We start from the raw sequence: 19,250 nt of genomic DNA, 5'->3' as shown, positions 1-19,250 counted from the left end.
TTATAACCTGTGTTATCAGCATAAGTACAAGTGTGGTGTAGTAAGGAATATCATTATGAAACAGATTTCCTGGGAGAGGAATTAGCTGGCTCTGGTGGGCATCCCTCCTGTAATGAACACACTTCCCTGTTTATGAATACAGTCGTAGATGTACTCTTAACAATTCTGTCAGGGGAAAAAAAGAAGTTTCATTGGGTATCTCATGCCGAACGGAGCGTTTTCTTCAACTGGTTGTTGAAGGGTTAATTTGCAGTTTAATATTGAATACCATAAAACAAGCTGTAAATAATGTAATGATATGTATTGTTAAGCTACCTATACTATACCAGGTGCTAGGACACGCACTCCTCACTTAGCTAGCTATAATCTGGGGCAGTCAACAAACACAGATGTATTTTAACAAAGAGAGAGAGAGATAAAGACAGAAAGAATAAGAAAAAAAAATTAAAACATATGTAAGGTAATTTAACCAAGATAGAGATCCAGGTAAAATTTGGCCTATTTTTTTTTTTTTTTTTTCCTCAGAGTAGCTTTCCTGTACTGGGTGAAATACATTTTGGCTTGTTTTTGGAACACACAAGCTAAACACGTGGGATACACCTTGACAGGCCTTTTGTATAACTACAAGGAAACTGATAATCCTAAATAAATTCACGGGAAAAATATGAATCTTTGAATCCTAGTAATTATATTGGTTATTTTTCACTTTTGTAGCACCTGCAAAAGATGTATATATAACAAAGCTTCAAAAAGCTCTAATTAACTTTTAATTTTTTTTCTATTTACTGGCTTTAACCAGTTTTCATTAATTGGCAATTTATATCTATATATTTTTACCAAATATTTCTGTTACTTTTGAGTGGCTGGAAATCACACATGATTGAATTTATTTTCACTGAGTTTGTTTTTCATTTTTGTCAGCCATTTGCTCTAAACTTCTCCTTCTCTGGCCCGCTTGTCAAGGGGGTGTGGAGGGAAGTGGGAAATTTCCAGGTTGATCTTGGGGGTGGGAGAAGCCCACACTTGCTCCTCTGGTGCAGTGACATGGTTTCTTTCTAATAGCGCCAGTCAGAATTAACTACTCCTACCAAATGCGCAAGGGCTCTGTTTGGAAGACCTCCAGCCTCAGCTTTTCGACAGATTACTCTGGGCTATTAAGAGCACAAGATGAGACTGACCACCACGAAGAGTATGCTTTGGGGCTTAAGCAAGTCATACTCAGATGAAGCAGAGCTCAGGGAGGGGGAAGGGGGGGTCTTAAAATGGACACCAAATTCAAAACCTCCCAGTTTGCAATTGCTGCCACTTTGGGTGGCAATGCCAGAGGAAGACAGAGTCTGAGATTGTCTGAGGGCTAAACTTGTGACCTGGGGAGGAGAAAACATGCACTATTTACCAGGAAATCTGGAGGAAGGAGGAAGCAGCCCATACTTTAGTTTTTTCTCTCTCTCTCCCTGCCTTTCTTTCTTTTTTCTGATTTTTTTTGTTGAAGTATAGTTGATTTACCATGTTGTGTTAGTTTCAGGTGTACAGCAAAGTGATTCAGCTATACATATATATATATATATATTCTTTTGCAGATTGTTTTCCATTATAAGTTATTACAAGATATTGAATATAGTTCCCCGTGCTATACAGTAGGTCCCTGTTGGTTATCTATTTTATATAAAGTAGTGTGTATCTGTTAATCCCAAACTCCTAATTTATCCCCCCTTCCCCTTTTGTTAACCATAAGTTTGTTTTCTATGTCTGTGAGTCTATTTCTGTTTTGTAAATGTTTGTTTGTATTGTTTTGTTTTAAAGGAACCTCCAGGAACCTGTGCCATCTCTATAGAAGTGGACATGGTGGACGGTTTTGCTAAATATCTGAGAAGCCTCTCAGTAACCAGGGAAGAAGAAAGGCCACTGTGTCTAGGGGTTGGATAGTGACCTGGGAAGAGGTGAAGAGGCATGTTTATGTCAGGAAATCTGAAATGAGAGGAATCAGAGCAGGGGTGTATGTGTGTGTGTGTGTGTGTGTGTGTGTTACTCTTTTTTAAAAAGTAACAGGGACTTCCCTGGAGGTCCAGTGGTTGAGACTTCACCTTCCAATGCTGGGGGTGCAGGTTTGACCCCTGGTCTGGGAGCTGGTATCCTGCATGCCTTGTGGCCAGGAAGCCAAAACATAAAACAGAAGCAATATTGTAATAAATTCAATAAAGACTTTAAAAAAATAACATTTTTAAGCTGCTATCCATGTGGAAGTGGAAGCTGCTGGAAGGTCTTGGCTGGTGTCAAGTGCACCGCAGCCCAGTGACCCATGTCTCTGACTGACCGCGGACCCCGGCCAGAGTGAATGCTGCCTGAAAGTAAGCCCTGGGCCTGTTGGGATGCAGAGTTTCGGTGGCCGCCACAGCCATCTGCAGGACATCAAAGCTGCTGCCTGATGGCGCTCGGCTGCCAAAGCTTCTAAAGGGTTTGGCGCTGGCCTGGAAATCGGATGCAAACTGTCCATCTGCCGCATGGCCCTGGCGACAGCTGACTCTTTTGCAGTCTGCAAGATGGACCGGGCCTAAGCCAATCAGCCCCTGTTCCTGATTGCACAAGGTTTGTCTGACCCGTTTCATTAGCCAGACACACGCGCTACAGTATGTGCTTTTTCATGGTGCTCGGTACGTGACGCTATAAACACCAGGGCTGGGGACGAGCTGAGAAATCAAAGGGGACGCACTGCTGCTTCTGCGGAGAAAGCAGATTGGCAATGTTCAAAGCATATTGGGGCATAACAGTAGCCTAAAAACCCCAATATGGATTAGGGCAGCTGACCAGATGTCTTGATGGACCTTTTTTTTAACAAGTTTCAAGGGTATCCCTACAGGACATAAACGCCAACTCTGCACATCTGTGTACCTCTTTTCTGTCCCACCCCCTCCTCGCTTCAACTAAGTGTGTGGTGCAGGGACACTCGGAACGGAGCTCACAGCTCCAGTGACGTTGAAACGCTTGGACAAGCTCAGATGGTGGCCTACCTGCCCAGGAAATGCCTGAACTGCAGTGGGAGGGAACGTCTACTTACAGTCGAGGGAGCCAGTGAAGGCACGACCCCAGAGTGGGCGTGAGCGCTTCTGCAAGCTGCCCCTTTGAGGGCAGAGAAGGATTTTTGAAACTGGGCACTGTTTCCTTCACTGCCGTCTGCAACGAGCTTTTATAGGCGCTCTGGCAGTTCAGGGGCATGTGTTAAAGTCAGATTTGTTTCTGGCTGACATGGTCGGGGTTGCTCCCATCAGAAAGCCAAGCAAATCTGCAAGCATTCCACGATGAGATGGAGGGTGGGCAGGGATTTTAGGGCAGAGGAGCAAATTTATAATTGGAATTTTCTAAGTTATAGGCGTGTGTGCATGGGAGATGACACTGGATTTTCAAAGTTTGAAAATCACAAGGAAAAAAGCTGTAGTTTGAATATTTGGAGTCTTCAGAGTTCTGGCTAAATTCTGGACTCTTTGGGGGTAATGGCATATTTAACCAGAAGTGATGCTAACTTAAGATTTCATATGCTCCAAAAGGTTATTACTATTTTTTTTTTGGTAGTCTAAAGCTGCCTCGAGGTTAATCCCAACCCCTGGTTTGAGTTCTATGTGTAAATTAAATGCAGCATCTCCTTTAAGAGCAGATTAGGCACATAACTGGCCACCAGATGTGTTCGTCAGACTCTGTCTGGGTAACTGGTTAGCTCTCTATCTGCATCTGTTTGACCAAAGCAGAAGATAATATTCGATCTGCAAATTTACTGGGGCTGATGGTCAGGATCTGAAGTTTTCGTAGCTCAAAACTTTCTTTTCCTTAATGATCAGCATTTAAATGTGTCGAAATAAAATGTTCACAACCAACTAAAATGGGCGTGATAGTAATGTTAAGCTCCTCTTAGAGCACCATGGACCCGTGTTACAGTCGGAATGGAAATTTGAGATGATCTGGACCAAGATTCTTTTTGTACCAATGGGAGAGCTTGATGGACGAAAAGATGAAGTGGCACGTTCAAAGAAACACCATCCCAGTGCTGTGTGTTTCCCTCTAGGCTTGAACCAGGCTAACTCAACGACTGAATTTGCTCTCCTTAGCAGAGCAAGACATAACCACATACCTGATTCGTATTTTCTTTGGTTAAAAAAAAAAGGAAAGATAATGCTTTTAGATGAAGTTAGAGATTTTACAATTAAAAAGTCCAAAATCTTGCCTTGGCCAGGAGGAATGAAAAGGTTTCCTCAATTGACCAGGAGGAATGAAAAGATTTCCTCAAGCTCAAAGATGAGCTTCGTTCATCTTCTGTTTGCAAGGCTGTTTCAAAGACCATTTTAGCTGGAGACAGGGAAGCGCTGAGCTTTGCCAACGGCAATTGGGAGCTGGCACAAACTGTAGCGGGCTCAGACCAGAGCTCCTGGTGACAATCCTCTACCTGTTGAAGCCGAGAGGCAGACCAGCCCTCACCAAGAATGCCAGCCCACCTCCTCTCGGCTGGACTCCTCCAGTCAGGACCGATACTGCTGACGGGAGCCTGGGGTTCAAACGTGCATGACAAGGGATTATGCGATGGATGCAGAGACACACTCTTTCCTGGTTAGCATTGGCGAAGCCAGTTCTGTTCTGCCGCATTATTATTAAAAATAATGCCAGGTGCGGCATAAATAAAAGCTCCTAACACGCTGTGCCATTTAACTTGCTTTTGTAAATGAAAGTCTTTCTTTGTTCCCTACTTCTCGCTGAAACCACTTTTATGCTGGCCAGTGAAAGGAGAAAGCTCCCAGCCTCAAACCTTCCGAAAGAGCACGTTGTGTGAATGTGGAGTCTGGTATCCAGGGCCCAATGCTTTGTATCCCTTCTTTCCAGCTTGAGATTCACTTTGCTTTCTTGTTGTTTTTCAGACATGGATGGATGTTGTAGAAACTCTTTTTCTAACCAAATGACGCCAAATTACATGACAGTTTTGACTCCATCCCAATATGGTAGGTTCATAAAAGCCATTAGGCGCAGTCACCTCATTTATTTAGTCTGCTTGGGTGATCTGAATAAAAAAAATCACAAGTGTGCTAAAGATGTGATTTCAAAAATCATGAATTAAAATTTGGGAATGTGGGAGGCTTCCCTGGTGGCCCAGTGGTTAAGAATCTGCCTGCCAACACAGGGGACACGGGTTTGAGCCCTGGCCTGGGAAGATCCCACATGCCACGGAGCAACTAAACCTGTGCACCACAACTACTGAGCCTGCACTCCAGAGCCCGCCATCCACAACTACTGAAGCCCGCGCACCTAGAGCCCATGCTCTGCAGCAAGAGAAGCCACTGCAATGAGAAGCTCGCGCACCGCAGCGAAGAGTAGCCCCTGCTCACCGCAACTAGAGAAAGGCCATGCACAGCAACAAAGACCCAAGGCAGCCAAAAATAAATAAATAAAATAATTTGGGAATGTGAAAACTGGGGGCAAACTGCTTCAGCACAATCTATAAGGGTTGATTCAAATACTGCAATTCTTATTAATAACTTGTGGACAGACTTCAACTTTTTTCTAAAGTCAGAATGAGCAAAAAATTCATTTAAAATCTCCCATTATCTCCTCCTTATTCTACCATCACTATGGCTGGTCCCTCTATGCAGTTAAGACTTCTGGGGATGCTGTACAAGGGAAAAGCAAGTATTGATATTTCCTTAGCAAGATTCTGTCTTGAACTCTGACTTCATTTGTCCAGGAGCTCTGGGTGGAAACAACTGTTTTGTTGCTGGGTTTGTTGGGGAAGACCTGGCTCCTACCTCTAGAATATCTGGTTTGTAGAAAGTGGCTAATTAGTTGCCTTAGAAAAGCACATGAAGATAGATTGAGAAGTTACTAGGAGGGAAGCAAAGGTTTAAGTGTAGACGTTATTTCCATCCATGTGCACCTGGGCACTTCTCCCCACAGACATTCTCAGGGCTGGCATTTGTCTGTTTTCTGGGTTTCTTTGGCTCTACATGATGATAAATAGCCGGAAAGTAAAGAATGAGGCCAACCACCCAGGTGTTTTGACTGGATGTTCCAGGCATTTCAACAAAAGTGTATGGAGTGGTTCTTACAAATAAGGCTGAGTGGTAAAGGCATTGAGAGACACCAAGGTGAATAAGATGCATCTTCTGTTTCTAAGAATTCTGTAACAGAGTCAGGCTTTGAGCTCAGCTCATCCCAGGAATTCTTAGTGAATTCGGGGGATGAGAGTAGAGGAAAGTTATGGTTCAACAGGACATGTGTCTATAGGTCAGGTCCATGAATCAGACTTGTTCAGTCAGTCTCTTTAAAGAACGTGTCCATTGCATGGGGAAATTCCAGCAAGTGTCTGTAACTTTGCAGACTGCCACATTTCTAGTGTTGGGGCTGGACTGGAATTTGTTCTAATGGATCAGGGTTTGGAGTGTGTATCAAAGATTGTATTATGATTAGAGGACCTGAGTAATTAATCATCCCTAGCCAGGGCCTTTTTGAAAGAGGGAGTGCAAGCTATTAATAATTATGCTGGGATAACAGGAGTAAAGTGGGATGTCCTGGGCAAATGGACTGTATGATCACTCTAGTTACAGCTTTCTCGGTATACCTGTGGGAGGGGTGGGGAAGGGTTCCTGATGTCATCTACTGTGCTATCTCCAGACCCAAGGTCACCAAATTGAAATAATGCTGAAATGCAACTTTAATGGTCACGTCCTCAGCATTTATTTGGCCACACCTTGCTGGGAACACAACCCTTCTTAGTTACCTTTCCACTAAACCTAATGGCCAGTTCTGCTCAGAAGCAGACACCCAGCTGAAGATTAAACCTGACAGTGATTTGGATCATCTGAGTTACCAGATCAGTTGTATCTTCAAAGTTAAATGCCATGGATCATATATTCTGTTTACTACAAAAGGACACGTGGGATAAAATTTGAAATATTTCAAGTAGTAACATTAAAAAGACAGTTAAGGAAGTACCTCTTTAATTGTTCTTTGATTTTAAAAATCAGATTTAAAATATTTCATTAACAATATAATAGCTTAGCCATTTCACTTGGTTTGCAAATGTTGCAATGAAAGTGCTTTAAGGATCAAACTGATTTCTTTCTTGAGCTTTTTATTTCTCTCACGAATTATATTGAACTTAGCAAAACATGCTGTTTGGCACATAGTAAGAACCCAATAACTTAATAAACAAATAAATGAATTTGGTTAAACCAAAGTAAAAATCAGCTCCCTCATTTGCTTTCCAACTTCTTTCCGGACTTCCAAAATTCTGTAAGAAATTATCCCCTAGCAGAAATATCCATCTGTGTTTGAGTCATTTTTAAGTCATTGACCTATATTGCTATGTTTGATGTGCATTTGAGTGTGTGTGTGTGTGTGTGTGTGTGTGTGTGTGTGTGTATAATTAACTTTCTGCTGAAGCCTAAGGCATAGATGTTACCAGAGCACAGCATTTAACATTCAACACTTTTTACATTTCTTGTAGGAATTCTCTTCGATGCTTATAGTTCCTACTCTGCATGTTCTGTGTGGGTGAATCCATCTTTACTGTCATCTCCCTGTCTTTTCTGGGTAGCGGTTATAACTGTATACATGGTTCTACCTATAGTGCCTAGCATAGTTCAGACAGAATTCAACAACACGGTGATTTTTAAAAAATAGCAATGACAATGAGGAAGTAGAATCTTTGTTTGGATGTATTTTATAAATAGAAGCTTAAGGAAGGGGACCAAGAATTTTGGACTGTATTTTCATCCAAATCATTGAAAGCACTATAAAAGGCAAATTGCTTAATCCGTGAAATTTTTTATGTTAATTTGATGTTTGCTAGGAACTCTTGTTTAATAAATCCATCTATCTTTTGCCTTGAATTTAAGATGAAAAACAGAGATGCTATACAAAATCTCAGTCATGTGAGAAAAAATCTGTAAACCGTATTTGGAAGGAATTGTGAAGGGTAACTGGCAAATTGTGGATACTGTACACTGTTAACATTTTATGCTTTAACCCAAACAAAATTAATAGTTCACTTGGGTTTTGGAAAGATTCCTCCTGGACCAGCAGTGTATTTCTGAATGACATAAATATAAGAAAATTAGAAATTAAAAGTCTTACATAAATGAGAGCCTCCCTTACACAAATTACTAAATCTATTCAGAGTAATTTATCAAGCAGTTATATGTTGTTTTGCTGTGTTGAAATTCCAGAAAATTTAATAACAACATACTTTCTGGAAATTGCATTAACATAGACCATTAATAAGTTAGACCTATGGAGCTTGTGTGGCAGTATAATGTTGCCATTAGCAATGTATAGTAAAGTGGGAGCTGGTTATCACATAAGCATATCTATGGTGATGCCGAAAGACAAGGTTTTCCGAGAGCTTTCAGTATCATCTGAAATAAGCACTTAGAAAATTGTTCTATGGTATTTAGCAGTTAACACGAGCCAACAGTGGTGAGATAAGTGGTCCCAAATGAAAAGGGTACACGGGGAGCCAGTTGTCGAATTTTACGGCCAGAAGAGCTCTTATCATTTAACTAGGCCAAACTCCAGATAAACAGGTTCAGAGAGGTCAAGCAACTTGCTCAAAGTCACACAGCTACTTTGTGGCAGAGCCAGGATGAACACCCTGAGTCTCCAGACTCTCACCCAGAATGTTCTGCTCCCCGTATCACACAGAAATTGTAAAATGCTGGGTTAACAGTGCTCATAAATAAGCAGGGGTCTGGCAACTGATGGATAGATTTGGTGCAAACAATGAAGCGGAATAACTGCAAAATTGCAAAAAGTGTGAAAATGTATTTCATCTTTGATTTGTGTTTTTGGAAAAGAGGCTTCTAGCTGGTCAAATTCAAATAACTGCTAACCCTTTGCAAAAGGTTGCTCTACTTTTAGAGAACCATGAAATAATGATTCAGAGAGGTGAATTGCACTTAGACCCTATTGTCAACATCCAACCAGTGGCAAAAAGTATTTGTTGCAGCCCTCTTACTCGGGTCCCCTCAGAATAATTAGGAAACAAATCACTTAGAGTGCAAGGAAAGAGGTCATTTCGGCCACAACCCAAGCTGTTTTTATCATACTTGGGGATTTTCCAATTGTTTTAGATGCATCAAACTTGGAAAACCAAGACAGCTTATCATTAAAAATTAAACCTAGGTGCACTCGTAAGCCACCTCTTCTTGGTGAAGGGAAGGCAGTGTGAGTGGAGATTTCCAGCTGTGTTCCCAGTTAATGAGGGGTTTTCACCCTTTTTGCCCTTTGACCTTGTTGACGCCTTTACTGGCCTCTTTTGTGACACTGTCCCAGAAATACAGTTCTCCTTTTTCCGTGGCACACCTGTATTTGCAATTACAATGGTCTTGCAGAGCATTAGAGAGGCTGAGTCATCAGATAACCACCAGTTTAAGGTTTCAGCTGCAGCTATGAACAGTTTTGCTGGAAACCCAAGTATCATTTCAAGGGGAGGGAGGACCTCCAACATGGCAGCCATGGCGGCAAGAAATTGAAAAGCTAAAGAACTCTGTTTGGAGTGTTCTGACAATGGCAGGTGTGAGAATAGATGCTTTCTTCCCTTCCCACAACTCCCCCTGTCACTTTCTACCCTTTTTCCTTTGTTATTACTATATGTATTTCAGGATTATTCTATCCGCCGCATTTCATGACACTGCAAAAACACGGTTCAGAAAAGCTGAACTTTTAATTGTGGTGAGAAAGAAGTTAGCTTAATTATGCTCGGGGAGTAGAAAAGATGGGTTTTGTTTCCCTTCCTAAGTCCTTCCTTCCTAATCACAATTTAGCACCCTTTCCCCAGCATTGCTATGTATGAACTTCATGCTGCTAGACAAGTAAATTCTTTGGAAAAATGCACATTTTTATTTGGAAATAATGCCATCTCTTTGTTAGATTTGCAGCAATCCTATTTTGCCTCTACTGTTTTTAAGTCGAAAATGAAAAATTATATAGAAGATGTTTGTGCGTCATATTGTGCTGAATGGTATGTAGGTCAGCATGCTGCAGCACCGCAGATAAGGGACAGGGAACAAGTGTTCTATGTACTTACAAGCAAATATCAGTCATAATAGAGGAAGACAGATCTACAAGAGCGTTTTGGCTTCGGAAGTGTTTCTTGTCATTAGCATTTAAAAAAAGCTATGAGATTCAGGCCTATCAGCACCGATTCACAGCAAACCCTGGCTCTTCCAGGTTGTTATCTATTTCGCACAGAGGTACAGCTGGTTAGCAAATGGATTTGCAGATTTTTTTTTTTTTTTTTTTGCAGGGATGAGTAAAAAGGCAAAGAATCAGGTACTTACAACCCATTCAGAATGTAACAATTTTGTTTGTGTTATAAACCAAACCTTCTGTTTTTTGCAAACTGCATTATTTTTAGAAACAGAACGAAGAGGAAAAAAACCCCAGCTGATTTAAAAAAAAATCTTTATTCATATTCCAATATCCCTAAGGGTTCTAATATCCATGAAGCAATACCAGCAAGGAGGGCAATAAGAACAGCAGACTCCGATGATTCAGTTTACGACGCGGCTTTATTGTGTTAGCAGGCACGTCAAAAGGCAATATCTAATATTTTTTAATTTTTTATTCCTCTCCCTCTACTCTAGACGTAAAAGGGGAGAAGATGCTGGGTAAAGGGGTATGTGTGTGTGTATGTGCGAAGGAGAGAGAGAGACAAAGCGAGACAGGGTGACTATTATTGAGTCCTATTTGGAAGGGTAATGCATTTTAATGTTTATGTAAACTGATATCAATGATCAGAAAGGACATCATAATGCAAGAAATACAATAGTTTTTTTTCTGAAACTGTATTATATGGCAGATATAGCTGATTGAGTTCTTTGAGAAAAAAGGCAATTACTGAGAAGAGAAAATAGCAAGGTATTTCTGTCTCTTGGGTCTGGTGATATTTAAGTCCTTGGCTTTTATTAAATGGGTGCTTGAGGAGTTTCTCAAATGAAGATATGGTGCAGGGACCACATTGCACGGCGTGGATGCATATAGGTGTCTGTTGAATATTTTCTGTAAAGATGCTGAGTTGTGATGGGTGTTGGATTTGGCATGTCAAAAAGCATTGCCCCCCAAATCAAGCCCAGTGGATGAATTACCACGAATGATGAGGTGTGCAACCAAGCAATCTATAAGGCTCCTGATGTCATGGTCACAGTTCACGTAGAGAATCCTTATGCTAGATCCCCTGTAGTGCTATCTGCGTCTTTAATAGGCAGGTGATAGACTCCTGTGCAGTGAGTCAGAATAAGCCAAATCCTTTGTCAACATCTAAGACTTAGATCAAAGATTGGAATAAAGCAGGGGCGGGGGGGGGGGGATGATGAACGAGTAAACAGAAATTAAGAAATGGATTGGATGTTCTGGAAACATTTGATAAATGAAGCACTGTTGAAGTACAACACTAAGTATTTTTGATTACAGTGGTTTATTAGGAAATAGACAATCAGCCACTTCACTTTTAAATCAAGTTTTCTTGAGTTAGTTTATTCCTCTGTCGGGCAAGGCAAATACATTTGTCTTCAGTTGTCACAATACTGTCTCTGGTTACCTTTGGTGGAGTAGGACTGGTCTTGTTTTCCCCATTTTATTATCCCAGCCTCTCCTCTCAGGGAGGTCCAGAAATAGAACTGCCTTTCAGTGTAATTGGTTTCTTTGCAACCCTGTATATTTTTATTTTATGCAGTTTAGAAACATTATTCTGAGAAGAGGTCCATAGGCTTTCGCAGGAGTCTGTGGCTCAAGACAGGTTAAAGAAATAGACTTGAAATAGAGTAGACCATTGAAAATAACCCATAACCCAAGAAACGTGAGAGGTGCTCATACAGAAACACACTGGAGTCAAGTGTCAGGTACTAAGTTCTTGCTTCCTTTCTCACGTGGTCTGAAGAGCAGGAATGTCCTAAAATGCTGACACCTCAGCAAAGCAAGTGTATCAAAGGGGATGTGCTTTGTCAAGAAAGAAGTAAAATCCTTACTATTCATATCTGTTCATCTCCTTTTCTTAGAAAGCTTTCTTCTTTCCCTCTCCTCCTCCCCTCTTTTCCTCCCTTCTTCTGTTCTTTCCTTTGAATAATCCTGACTTCTTATATTAAAATTCCCTTAGGCTTCAAGAGAACAAAGGCTGCTTTGTGGTCTTCACAGGATCTGACACAGAGTAAGAGGTTAATAAACATTTGATGAATGAATGAGTGAATGAATGAATGAATGACTCTGTTTGTGTAAAAGAAAATGATACTCTATGCTGGAGATTTCCTGCGTGGACAAGCAAAGGCTTAAAAGAGCCAATGAGATGTCAATCAAAGCTGGAGATGAAGTCTTAGAGAAAAACATTCAGTCCTACCAGATAAATTCTAAGCTGCAGATGTGAGAGCTTTCTAGCAGAGAGCTGATCTGACAGCACCCCAACATAGAGGGCTCAGGCAGAAAGGACAGGCTTCCTGGACATTCCCCAGGCACATCACCTGGGTCATAATGAGGACTCGCTACAGCGGGTCGGTCAGTACCCTTGTAGCCACTAATCTCCTCTTGAAAAACATTTAAAAATATTCTGTGCATAAAAAATAAAACAGTAAAATAAACACCCAATGTCAGGAGTGGGACATTGTAAATGCCATTTCACCTATTCTAAATCCACCCTTCACCCTCCTCCTTGGAAGGAATGCAATCGCCGTTCTGATTTTGGTTTATCATTCCTTTGCCTTTTTGTTAGAGTTCTATTACAAAGAAGTTTATCAATAATATATTGTTTAGCTTTGTATTTTTTTTTTGTAAGCGGTCTCATCTTGTCTGTTTTACATGTTTTTTATGTGATTTGATTTTTCCACTAAAATTATGTATCGGAAATTCATCCATGTTGATATGTGTAGCAGTAGCTTACCAGTTTTTCAGTGTTGTATAGTAATCGATTATGTGAGTAACCTCAATATATTTGTAGAGTTGCCTGTTGATAGCACCTTGATTTGTTTCTGTCTCTTGGTGCCACGTGATCCATGGTGCCATAAGCATTCCAGGGGCCAAACATTAAGAAAATAAATACATTTTAATTTACTAAAGTTATATTCTTATTGCAGAGAAGTATAGTAGAGTGATCAATAAAATACTTTCAAACATATAAGGCATTACATTAGGAACAATGTAAAATTTCTGACTTTGAAGAAGAATTTGTACCTGTATTTTAAATGGAAGATGGCAATTATGATAATTTATCAAGTTAATATGGTTTTTAGATATCTTTGGATACATTTACTAGGGATGTAAAAATTTCAATATTTCTAATATGCCAGAAACTACAACTTCTGGGACTGTTTAAATTGGTGAGAAAACTTTTTAGATAACTTAAAACTGTGCAAGAAGGCACACAATCAAAAAAAAAATTCTTTTGACCTTAGAAGAGCAAATAGTTTTATTTTATTTTTAAAAATTTTTATTTTTTTAAGGGACCAACATTTTAATTTCAGAAGTGTTTTTGTCTGTTGTGACCTCGTGTTTTACATACACACACAGTTTGTGACAGGGCCTCTATGGCTTACAACTCTGGTTTTACAATGAGCAAATAGTTTTAAAGACCACTTGGAAATAGGACTGCTGGGTTATGGTTTATGTGCATGTTCAACTTTTCAAGAGGAGGCCAAATTGTCTCCCAAAATGGCTGTTCCAATTTGCTCTTCCATCAGCAAAAGGAGATTTGTTGGTTTGTTGCTCCCCACTCTTGTCAACAACATTTGGTGTAGTCAGACTTTTGAATTGTTGCCAATGTGTATGTAGGTAAAATGGTATCTGATAGGGATTCTAGTATGGGCTTCCCTGGTTACACTGGAGCATTTTCTCATATGTTTCTTTGGCTGTGTCCCCCCTTCTATGAAATATTTCTTTATGCCTATCCCAGAGGAATTTCTGCTCACTATTCCCTAGGTAGTCCCCCCAGTTTCCCATCCTCCTTCCTCTTGGGAGGGTTGTATGAGTAGTTCTGGCCAATGGGCCATGAGAAGAACCAGAGCATTTGCAAGCTGGTGCATGACTCTTGAGCTGTCTTCTCCTGAGACAGTGATCACAGGGGTGCATATGGAGATGGTGGACCTGCAGGATGGAAACCGTTTGCATGACTGAATCACTGCATAAAGGACAGCAGCCCTGGAGAGTCACTTGGCCTTCAGCAGACAATCTGTGAGCAGGAAATAAGTCTTTGCAGGGTTTAATACCTGAGATTTTTAGGTTTATTTGTTGTTCCAGCATAGTCTAACTTATATGGTTTCTTTTGTTCACTTTAACATTTTTACTCTTTAGTCATGAGTAAGGATTCTTTATGTATTCTGGATACTGACGTTTTTCTGTGTTATATATGATACAACTATCTCTTTCCAGTTTGTGGATTATACTTTTATTCTCCTTATGGTACCAACTGATGAAAAGAAATTCTTTGTTTTAACAGAGTCAAACTTATTAATTTTTAACTTTATGATTTGTGATTTTTGTATTAAAAAAATCCTACCTAACTTTAAGGTCATTTAGATGGCATATCCAAAACCTTTAACATCTTATTTTTTACTTTTAAGTTTTTAATCATCTTTGAATTGATTTTTTGTCTATAGCAAAAGTATTGATCTCATTTTATTTTGTTTTCCATTATGGATAACTACAGTTAATTATTTCCTCTTTGATATGCAGTGCCACCTCTCTCATAAATCAAGTTATCATTTATATTGGGGTCTGATTTGGGCTCTCTAACTGCTCATTTGGTCTATACATCTATCTCTGTGCCTAAAGTCTATTAATTACTATGGATATAATACATACATGTTTCCTAGTAGGGCAGTTTCCCTTAACTTGTTGTTTTTCATGACTGACTATTCATGGTCCTTGGCTCTTCCATACACACTTTTTAATTGGCAGATGAAGTTCCTTGAAAACCTCTGTTTGGGTATTGATTAGAACTGCATTGACTCTTTTTTTTTTTAAACATCTTTTTTGGAGTATAATTGCTTTACAATGGTGTGTTAGTTTCTGCTTTATAACAAAGTGAATCAGCTATACCTATAAATATATCCCCATATCTCCTCCCTCTTGCACCTCCCTCCCACCCTCCCTATCCCACCCCTCTAGGTGGTCACAAAACACCTAGGTGATCTCCCTGTGCTATGCGGCTGCTTCCCACTAGCTATCTATTTTACATTTGGTAGTATACATTAGTCCATGCCATTCTCTCATTTCGTCCCAGCTTACCCTTCCCCCTCCCTGTGTCCTCAAGTCCATTCTCTACATCTGTGTGTTTATTCCTGTCTTGCCCTTAGGTTCTTCAAAACCTTTTTTTTTTTTTTTTAAGATTCCATATATATGTGTTCGCATACGGTATTTGCTTTTCCCTTTCTGACTTACTTCACTCTGTATGACAGACTCTAGGTCCATCCACCTCACTACAAATAACTCAATTTCGTTTCTTTTTATGGCAGAGTAATATTCCATTGTATATATGTGCCACATTTTCTTTATCCATTCATCTGTCGATGGACACTTAGGTTGCTTCCATGTCCTGACTATTGGAAATAGTGCTGCAATGAACATTGTGGTACATAACTCTTTTTGAATTATGGTTTTCTCGGGATATATGCCCAGTAGTGGGATTGCTGGGTCATATGGTAGTTCTATTTTTAGTTTTTTAAGGAACCTCCATACTGTTCTCGATAGTGGCTGTATCAATTTACATTCCCATCAACAGTGCAAGAGGGTTCCCTTTACTCCACACCCTCTCCAGCACTTATTGTTTGTAGATTTTTTGATGATAGCCATTCTGACTGGTGTGAGATGATACCTCATGGTAGTTTTGATTTGCATTTCTCTAATGATTAGTGATGTTGAGTATTCTTTCATGTGTTTGTTAGCAATCTGTATATCATCTTTGGAGAAATGTCAATTTAGGTCTTCTGCCCATTTTTGGATTGGGTTGTTTGTCTTTTTGATATTGAGCTGCTTGTAAATTTTGGAGATTAATCCTGTGTCAGTTGCTTCATTTACAAATATTTTCTCCCATTCTGAGGGTTGTCTTTTGGTCTTGTTTATGGTTTCCTTTGCTGTGCAAAAGCTTTGAAGTTTCATTAGGTCCCATTTGTTTATTTTTGTTTTTATTTCCATTTCTCTAGGAGGTGTGTCAAAAAGGATCTTGCTGTGATTTATGTCATAGAGTGTTCTGCCTATGTTTTCCTCTACGAGTTTGATAGTGTCTGGCCTTACATTTAGGTCTTTAATCCATTTTGAGTTTATTTTTGTGTATGATGTTAGAGAGTGTTTTAATTTCATTCTCTTACGTGTAGCTGTGCAGTTTTCCCAGCACCACTTATTGAAGAGGCTGTCTTTTTTCCACTGTATATTCTTGCCTCCTTTATCAAAAATAAGGTGACAGGCATGTGTGTGGGTTTATCTCTGGACTTTCTATCCTGTTCCATTGATATATATTTCTGTTTTTGTTCCAGTACCATACTGTCGTGATTACTGTAGCTTTGTAGTATAGTCTGAAATCAGGGAGCCTGATTCCTCCAGCTCCGTTTTTCTTTCTCAAGATTGCTTTGACTCTTTGGAGTCTTGTGTTTCTATACAAATTGTGAATTTTTTTTGTTCTAGTTCTGTGAAAAATGCACTGTTACTTTGGTAGGGATTGCCCTGAATCTGTAGATTGCTTTGGGTAGTATAGTCATTTTCACACTATTGATTCTTCCAATCGAAGAACATGGTATATCTCTCCATCTATTTGTATCATCTTTAATTTCTTTCATCAGTGTCTTATATGTCTTCATACAGGTCTTTTGCATCCTTAGGTAGGTTTATTCCTAGGTATTTTATTGTTTTTATTGCAGGGGTAAATGGTAGGGTTTCCTTAATTTCACTTCCAGATTTTTCGTCATTAGTGTATAGGAATGCAAGAGATTTCTGTGCATTAATTTTGTATCCTGCAACTTTATCAAATTTATTGATTAGCTCTAGTAGTTTTCTGGTAGCATCTTTCGGATTGTCTATGTATAGTATCATGTAATCTGCAAACAGTTACAGCTTTACTTCTTCTTTCCTGATTTGGATTCCTTTTATTTTTCTTCTTGTCTGATTGCCATGGCTAAAACCTCCAAAACAGTGTTGAATAATAGTGGTGAGAGTGGGCAACCTTGTCTATTTCTGATCTTAGTGGAAATGGTTTCAGTTTTTCACCACTGAGGATGATGTTGGCTGTGGGTTTGTCATATATGGCCTTTATTATGTTGAGGTAAGTTCCCTGTATGCCTACTTTCTGGAGGGTTTTTTTTTTTTTTTTATCATAAATGTGTGTTGAATTTTGTCAAAAGCTTTTTCTTCATCTGTTGAGATGGTCATATGGTTTTTATTCTTCAGTTTGTTAATATGGTTTATCACTTTGTTTGCTTTGTGTATATTGAAGAATCCTTGCATTCCTGGGATGAACTCCAGTTGATCATGGTGTATGATCCTTTTAATGTGCTGTTAGATTCTGTTTGCTCGTATTTCACTGAGAATTTTTGCATCTATGCTAATCAGTGATATTGGCCTGTAGATTTCTTTCTTTTTTTTTTTTAACATCTTTATTGGGGTATAATTGCTTTACAATGGTGTGTTAGTTTCTGCTTTATAACAAAGTGAATCAGTTATACATATACATATGTTCCCATATCTCTTTCCTCTTGCATCTCCCTCCCTCCCACCCTCCCTATCCCACCCCTCCAGGCGGTCACAAAGCACCGAGCTGATCTCCCTGTGCCATGCAGCTGCTTCTCACTAGCTATCTACCTCACGTTTGTTAGTGTGTATATGTCCATGACTCTCTCTCGCCCTGTCACAGCTCACCCTTCCCCCTCCTCATATCCTCAAGTCTATTCTCTAGTAGGTCTGTGTCTTTATTCCTGTCTTACCCCTAGGTTCTTCATGACATTTTTTTTCTTCTTAAATTCCATACATATGTGTTAGCATACGGTATTTGTCTTTTTCTTTCTGACTTACTTCACTCTGTATGACAGACTCTAGGTCTATCCACCTCATTACAAATAGCTCAATTTCGTTTCTTTTTATGGCTGAGTAATATTCCATTGTATATATGTGCCACATCTTCTTTATCCATTCATCCAATGATGGGCACTTAGGTTGTTTCCATCTGCGGGTTATTGTAAATAGAGCTGAAATGAACATTTTGGTACATGACTCATTTTGAATTTTGGTTTTCTCAGGGTATATGCCCAGTAGTGGGATTGCTGGGTGGTATGGTAGTTCTATTTGTAGTTTTTTAAGGAACCTCCATACTGTTCTCCATAGTGGCTGAACCAATTCACATTCCCACAAGCAGTGCAAGAGTGTTCCCTTTTCTCCACATCCTCTCCAGCTTTTATTGTTTCTAGGTTTTTTGATGATGGCCATTCTGACTGGTGTGAGATGATATCTCATTGTAGTTTTGATTTGCATTTCTCTAATGATTAATGATGTTGAGCATTCTTTCATGTGTTTGTTGGCAGTCTGTATATCTTCTTTGGAGAAATGTCTATTTAAGTCTTCTGCCCATTTTTGGATTGGGTTGTTTGTTGTTTTGTTATTGAGCTGCATGAGCTGCTTGTAAATTTTGGAGATTAATCCTTTGTCAGTTGCTTCATTTGCAAATATGTTCTCCAATTCTGAGGTTGTCTTTTGGTCTTGTTTATGGTTTCCTTTCCTGTGCAAAAGCTTTTAAGTTTCATTAGGTCCCAATGTTTTATTTTTGTTTTTATTTCCATTACTCTAGGAGGTGGGTCAGAAAGGATCTTGCTATGATTTATGTCATAGAGTGTTCTGCCTATGTTTTCCTCTAAGTGTTTGATAGTTTCTGGCCTTACATTTAGGTCTTTAATCCATTTTGAGCTTATTTTTGTGTATGGTGTAAGGGAGTGACCTAATATCATACTTTTACATGTATCTGTCCAGTTTTCCCAGCACCACTTATTGAAGAGGCTGTCCTTTCTCCACTGTACATTCCTGCCACCTTTATCAAAGATAAGGTGTCCATATGTGCATGAGTTTATCTCTGGGCTTTCTATCCTGTTGCATTGATCTATCTTTCTGTTTTTGTGCCAGTACCATACTGTCTTGATTACTGTAGCTTTGTGGTATAGTCTGAACTCAGGGAGCCTGGCCTCCTGTGAAGCCATCTGGTTCTGGGCTTTTCTTTGTTGGAAGATTTTTAATCACAGTTTCAATTTCAGTGCTTGTGA

This window comes from Pseudorca crassidens, chromosome 5 (genome assembly GCF_039906515.1).
Source record: "Pseudorca crassidens isolate mPseCra1 chromosome 5, mPseCra1.hap1, whole genome shotgun sequence".
Lineage (NCBI taxonomy): Eukaryota > Metazoa > Chordata > Mammalia > Artiodactyla > Delphinidae > Pseudorca > Pseudorca crassidens.
The sequence above is the reverse complement of the archived record's forward strand: the minus strand, read 5'-3'. Positions refer to the sequence as shown.